We start from the raw sequence: 6248 nt of genomic DNA, 5'->3' as shown, positions 1-6248 counted from the left end.
TACTACTGTAGGGTTGGAGTTAAGAGATGCTATTTTGTTTTTCTGTTTTGGTGTACTTTTCCTTACTATCCCCATGCACACATTCTTCTGATGTTGGCATTTTTTCTGGTTTTCCACTTTTGGGGGCAGTGTTACCTGTGTCCTGCAGAATCCTGCAAAGCCCGAAGTCTGCCTCAATAATATTGCATGGTCATTCAGTCTGGGGCCAGATGTGGGACCCTCTTGATGCAGCTCACAGGATCCATCTCTTCTTTGCATGTGGCAGGGATTGCACAGGGGCACCTTGGTGTGCTACGATGAGTTTGTAGCCCTCAGGTATGTTAGAACTTGTTCATTACACAGGGTACCCCCCTCTTCTTGCCCTTCCCCTTGTCTAGCTGGCCAGTGACCACTCCAGTGCTTACATGATCCATCAGTACTAATGCTGAGTTCAAAAGCTACGTGCAGTTGACTGTCCTATATGACCATTTCTGCATCTGCAGGAACAGCTCCCAGTGACTATTGGCAAGTGCCCCCTCTGTGTACTGTTTGGTCAATTTTGCAGCATGAACAAGCTTAAGTTTCTGGGATAGCCACATCCTCCACCCAGGATGTCAATTAACAAAGCACACAATTACGTGGATCAATCTGTACAAAGCAGGAGAGGAAATCTTCAGGACTTTGAAAATCTGACCTGGAGAGCTTTTGTGACAATTAGTCAAATGCTTGGTTGTACTGGTGAGCTTGTCTCAAATTAGCCTCATCTGGAATCAATGCATTGCCTCATTAGCGCAGAGACCAGCTGGGGAGTTCCTGGGGCCGCCAGTGAATGACTGTTGGTGCATTGGGTGCCCAGCGGGTACCCAGCTGCACTGCAATTGTAACTATTGCGTAAAGTTGACTTTCATCTTGTATCTCTCTTATAAATTAATTTCCATAGGTCTTGCCACAATACTAGGGTGCAGTTCTTGTTAGTGACAGTAAGACTTAGTGTGACTCTGCATGGCTGGAGGGGCAGTGTGCCCAGGCTGTGCTGACAGGCTAGGGCAAGGAAGGGGGAACCTGGGGACAACACAGGATCTTCTCTTACTGGTGCCCAAGCCAGCAAAGTTGGCACACTTGTGGCAGCAGTGTCCCTCAAGGTGGAGCAGCATCAGTGTCTTTGGCAGCACAGAGGAGCAGGTGTTGTGGCCTGGGATAGCAAAACACTTTGGCTGCAGCACCTAGAGCTGGCACTGAGGCAGCCCACAAGGGACCTGAGCAAGGGAGTGCCCAGCAGAGTGCCAAGAGTCCTTGGTGAGGTGAAAAGCCCAGGTAGAAGCCCAGCAGCACCTTCCATTGCCCACAGGACCATTCAGTCAGTGCTGTCAGGGGTTGCCTTTTTCCCCTGGCAGCTCAGCATCCTCAGGGCTGTCCTTTTACCTGTACTTCAGGCCCTAGAGGGGTGGGTTGGGGTTCCTCCACCTCTGCAAAACTTCAAGTCTGGTGAGACCAGGACTAAGGCATCTGTCACCTCATGTACAGCAGAGAAATAGCTGCTTTGGCTACTTACCACGCTTCTGTCTGCTCCCTGCTTCATACATAACACTGCTCACCTGTTTACCTCTGCAATAGGTACATACATGAAGGCACTGAGTGCCTGCCAGAGCAGAAGCTGAAAACAAAGTCACAGCCCAAGCAGAAGCTGAAGTAGTGCCCTGGAACCAAAGTTATGGCCTGATAGTTGACGAAGTCGCAACCTGCGATGGGGCTGGACCTGAAATTGGAATGGCACTCAAATGTAAGCCTGAGCAGGCAGGGCCCACTATTGGGCTAGAGTGAAAGTTACAACCCAAGATGAGAGTACATGCTGTGATCAGAGCAGGGAATCAGTGCCAAAACTGGGGCCCCAAGATGGAACTAGAGTAGATGTCAAGGTCCAAGCAGAGGCCAGATGTGAAATCACATGCCGAGATGGGGCTGGAGCTGAAGTTGCAAACCAATGCAGAGCCAGAGCCTACACCATAACTCATTGTGTGGCTGGAGCCTAAGCTGTGGCTCAAGAGGGCAAGAGACAAAAACAACAGCCCGAGCAATGACCAGAGGAGCTGAAGATGGGCCCAGAGTCAAAGAAACATCCCAACAGAGACTGGAACAAAAATCACAGCCCAGTATCAGGCCAAAGCAGCAGTTGCCACCTGAGGTAGTGTCAGAGCCAAAAAAATCATAAGCCATGATGGACTAGAACCAAAGCCATGGCCAGAGATGGGGGCCAGAGACTACACTGCTGCCTATACAGCAGCCAGAGCAGCACTTGCTGCCTGAGCATGGACCAGAGCCAAATTTGAGTTGGAGGAAAGTGGTGGCCCAAGGTAGGACAGAAACTGAAGTCACAGACAATTATTGGGCCAGAGCCGAAATCATAACCAGAGATGCCACTGAGATGAAGAATAGACCAACATGGGCCTAGAGCCAAAGTCACAACCTGCTATCCAACCCTAGCCAAAGTCACAAACCAAACAGGCACTGGAGTGAAGTAGCAACCTGTTGTTAAGCCAGACCTGTCTCAGGCGGTGCCACTGATGCTGCATCTCAGGATGGGGTTGAAGTAGAATTCACAGCCCTAGACTGGAGCTGAAGTCATGACCCAAAAACTGGTTCAGAGCCCAGGTCGTGGCCTCATGTTGAACAGAAGATGAAGATGTGGCTTGAAAATAGCCACCACTGGTTGCAATGGAACAGGGCTGAAATCACTGCCCAATAAGAGGTCAGAGCCAAAGCTGCAGCCTGAAATGGGCTAAAGCAGAAGTCATGAACCAAGCAGGGATCAAAGCCAAAGTTGCAACCCAGTACTGAACCAGAGACAAAGATGCAGATCGTAAGGTAGCCAAAGTCACAACCTGCTATGAGAGTGGAGCTGAAGTAGAAGCCAAGAGCTGCAATAGCCTCCAAAGCAAGGCCAGAGCCAAAGTTGTGATCAAGTCATTGCCAAAGTATCTGGCCAATATCAGGCCAGAGCTTAAGTCACAGCCCAATACAGGGCCAGAAACAAAACTGCAGTCAGATATCAGGCTGGAGCCAAAGCAGCAGCCTGAGATGGGAATGAAGCCAAATTTGTGGCCTGAGGAATAGATAGAGCCAAAGTTGCAGATGAAGATGTGGCTGGAGACAAAGTCACAAGCCAAGATGGGGCCAGAGCCAAAGCCATGGCCTAAACAATAGCCTCTTGAGGAGGGGTCAGACCCAAAGTCTGAACAGAGCCAAAGAAGAATGCAACGCAGCAGAGCAATGGCCAAAGCCAAAGTTTGGCCAAAGATGGGGCTGAAGCCAAGTTTCAGTCCAAGATGGGGCTAAGCAAAAAATCTTGGCTGAATATTGAGCCAGAGCTACAGTAGCAGCCTGAGATGGGCCAGAGCTGAAATTGCTGCCTGAGATGGGGCAGGAGATAAAGTCTGACTCCAATATCTCTACAAAGCTGAGGTCAACAGCTCAATTCAGCACAAGTGCTGAAGTCACAGCCCAAGCAGGGGCCAGAGCCAAAGCTGCTGCCCAATGTCAGGCCGGACCCAAAGTCACAAGACAAGACAGAGCAGAGTTAAAGACCAACCAGGGGCAGAGTAGACATGGGAGTCTGAGGTGGAGCCAGAATCAAAGCTGTGGCTCAGGATGGGGGCTGGAGTTGTGATGATTGCTGAAGATGGGGTAGGAAACATGGTGATGGCCCAAGATGGCTCCTGATCTTTACTCACAACCTGAACAGAGGTCAGACCTGAAGTCACAGCCTGAAATGGGAGGAGAGGCAAGATCACAACCCGACCAGGAGCCAGAGCTGAAGTTACAGCCTGATATCAACTTGGAACTGAAGCTGTGGCCCAAGATAGGGCCAGAGCAGGAGCTGGAGCTGAACTTACAGCATGATATGCACCCAGAGCCAAAGCTGAAGCCCAAGTACTGGCCTGAAACAGTCAGGAGCAAAAACTGCAGCCCAATATTGGGCCAGAGCTGAATTTACAACCTGAGCTGGACACGGAGTCAAAATTGTGGCCTGAGATGGGATCAGAATCAAAGTCATAGCCTGACAGGGGGACAGTGCCAAAGTCATGGCCTGGCATCAGGCTGGAGCTGAAGTGTCTGCCCAACATGAGCTGAAAGTTTGCCCTGAATAATGGCTGGAACTGAAGCAATGGCTGAAAATGGGGCCAATCAAAATAATGTCCTGAACAAAGACCAGAACCAACCACAGTTGAAATTAACCACCAAGCTGAAGGTGTAGTCGAGCCTCCCAAGGAGGGCTGGAACCAAAGCCGTGACCCAGTATCAGGCCAGAGCCACAAGAGTGGCCCAAGATGGGGACGTAGCCAAAGGTGAAGCACATTCTTTTGATTGTGTCCCCTTCAGGGTGTCAGCTTAGAGCATTGCACCGCATTCATCCTTGTTCATCACTTACCACAGCAACAATAATAATTAGGGAATTGTAATTATCCCCTGGCAATTAGCTGCTGGTTTTATGATCTTCTTAAGTAGAAAGGATATACCTTGATTTCATAAGCCTGCAGGGCAACATGTAGTGTTAAGTTTGAGCTTGAGTTTGATGAATTGATTGGACAATCGCGGAGGAGGGAACATAGGGGAGGATACTCAGGCTTGTTTAGGAATGAAAAAAAAACCAAACCCAAAAAAAAATCCAGACTTAATACAACAGGGGAAGAGTTTCATAAAGAGACATAATTAAAGAAAGATTTTTAGCTGCTTCTGGGTCTGACCAAGTGGCCAGAAAGAGAGTAAACTGCAAGCAGAAGAGACCCTAGCTCTGTTAAATTTTCCAGCATTGTTTTAAAAATGTTTTCTTAAGTTCTTTGTTTTGTTTTTAAGGTACTGTAAAAAAAAATCAGACTGCAAATCTGCTACTTTTTCTGTGCAGAATTGGTATAACTGAAACTGCTCTGTGCTTTGGAGGTGCCAGATGGGAGACATCCTCGTGACATGAGTCATGAGCTCCTCTGAACTCAGAGAGCACTTGCTCCTCATTGACAGCAGCAAGTGCAGCTCTCTCTGCCCAAAGGTAATGGCGGTTGTGACAATGCCCACCTCTGGAGGTGGAGCCCCACTTCTCTAAGTCTTGTCCGCTGCCATAAAGAACAGTCCAATATAGGAAAACAAAGGTTCAGGCAATCCCGTGTCCCAGTGCTCTGAGAAGGTAGCACTGATGAACTCAGGGAGATAACAATGGGTGATGCTGGCAAGATCTCATTTGTAACCTCTGGGCTCCAGCATTCCCTAGGATGAAACAGGATGCCCAGGGAAGTGGTCGATTCACCATGCCTGGAGGTATTATTAAATGATGTGTAGATGTGGTATATAGAGACATAGTTGAGTGGTGGACTGGGCAGTGTTAATAGTTGGACTTGATGATCTTAGAGGTCTTTTCCAAACTAAACACATCTAAAATTCTATGATTCTAGGAGTAATTCATGAACTGTGTGTTGATATTACTGTGTTAGGTGGCTGGAGTAGCTGAACTACTACTCTTTGGCTAGACTGCTGCCAAACACTCTTTTGATAATGTTGGTTCTTCAAGGGGGTAAATCCAGGTTTAGCATACTTAGTACTAGATTACATTTGCCATGGCTTCCTAACACATACAGAGCAGTATGGTCTCAAAATGCTTGAACATGCTACAGTTTTTCAGTCAACTCCATTGTCAGAATGACTCATTACAGTATCAAATAGTCTGTGTACTCATTCCTTTAATCGCATGCTGAATCAAGGATCTTATATACTCTTGCAATCAGACTAAAGTCATAAAACTGATGCAGTTCCACTTGAGATGCTGTACTTGAATCCACCTGGAATGCAGTTGTGCTCCTACATGCAATGTGAATCAAAACTGTACTGCTGGGTGACTAGTAGTGGAACAGATCCAGCACTAGTGATTATAGCAGGGTGGCTGGGCAACCTCTGTGACCTAAAGCAGGCATGGAGAGACAGTACAGGCTCTTTGTGAACTCCGCCTTGACCTGGCCCTCGTGCTTACTGGTGTCCTCCCATTTGGGATCTCAAAGCAGATGGAGGCAAAGTGCAGATCTACCACTAGGTTCTATACACAAGCTGCAAGTTTACCACGTGGGTTTTTTTATTATTTCATAAGAATTTGTCCATAAATGCTGAAAGAGTTGCCAGAGAGCTTGTAAGGACGTGGATCTGAGAGAACATGAGAGAAGTTAGAGATGAGAAGTGATGCTTCACTTGCCCTTCAGGCTTAATAGACTCTGCAGTAAGTGGCACCAAGT

The sequence above is a fragment of the Neopelma chrysocephalum genome, unplaced genomic scaffold (genome assembly GCF_003984885.1).
Source record: "Neopelma chrysocephalum unplaced genomic scaffold, ASM398488v2 Primary Assembly neopelma1_22, whole genome shotgun sequence".
Lineage (NCBI taxonomy): Eukaryota > Metazoa > Chordata > Aves > Passeriformes > Pipridae > Neopelma > Neopelma chrysocephalum.
This window is presented reverse-complemented; position numbering follows the sequence as displayed.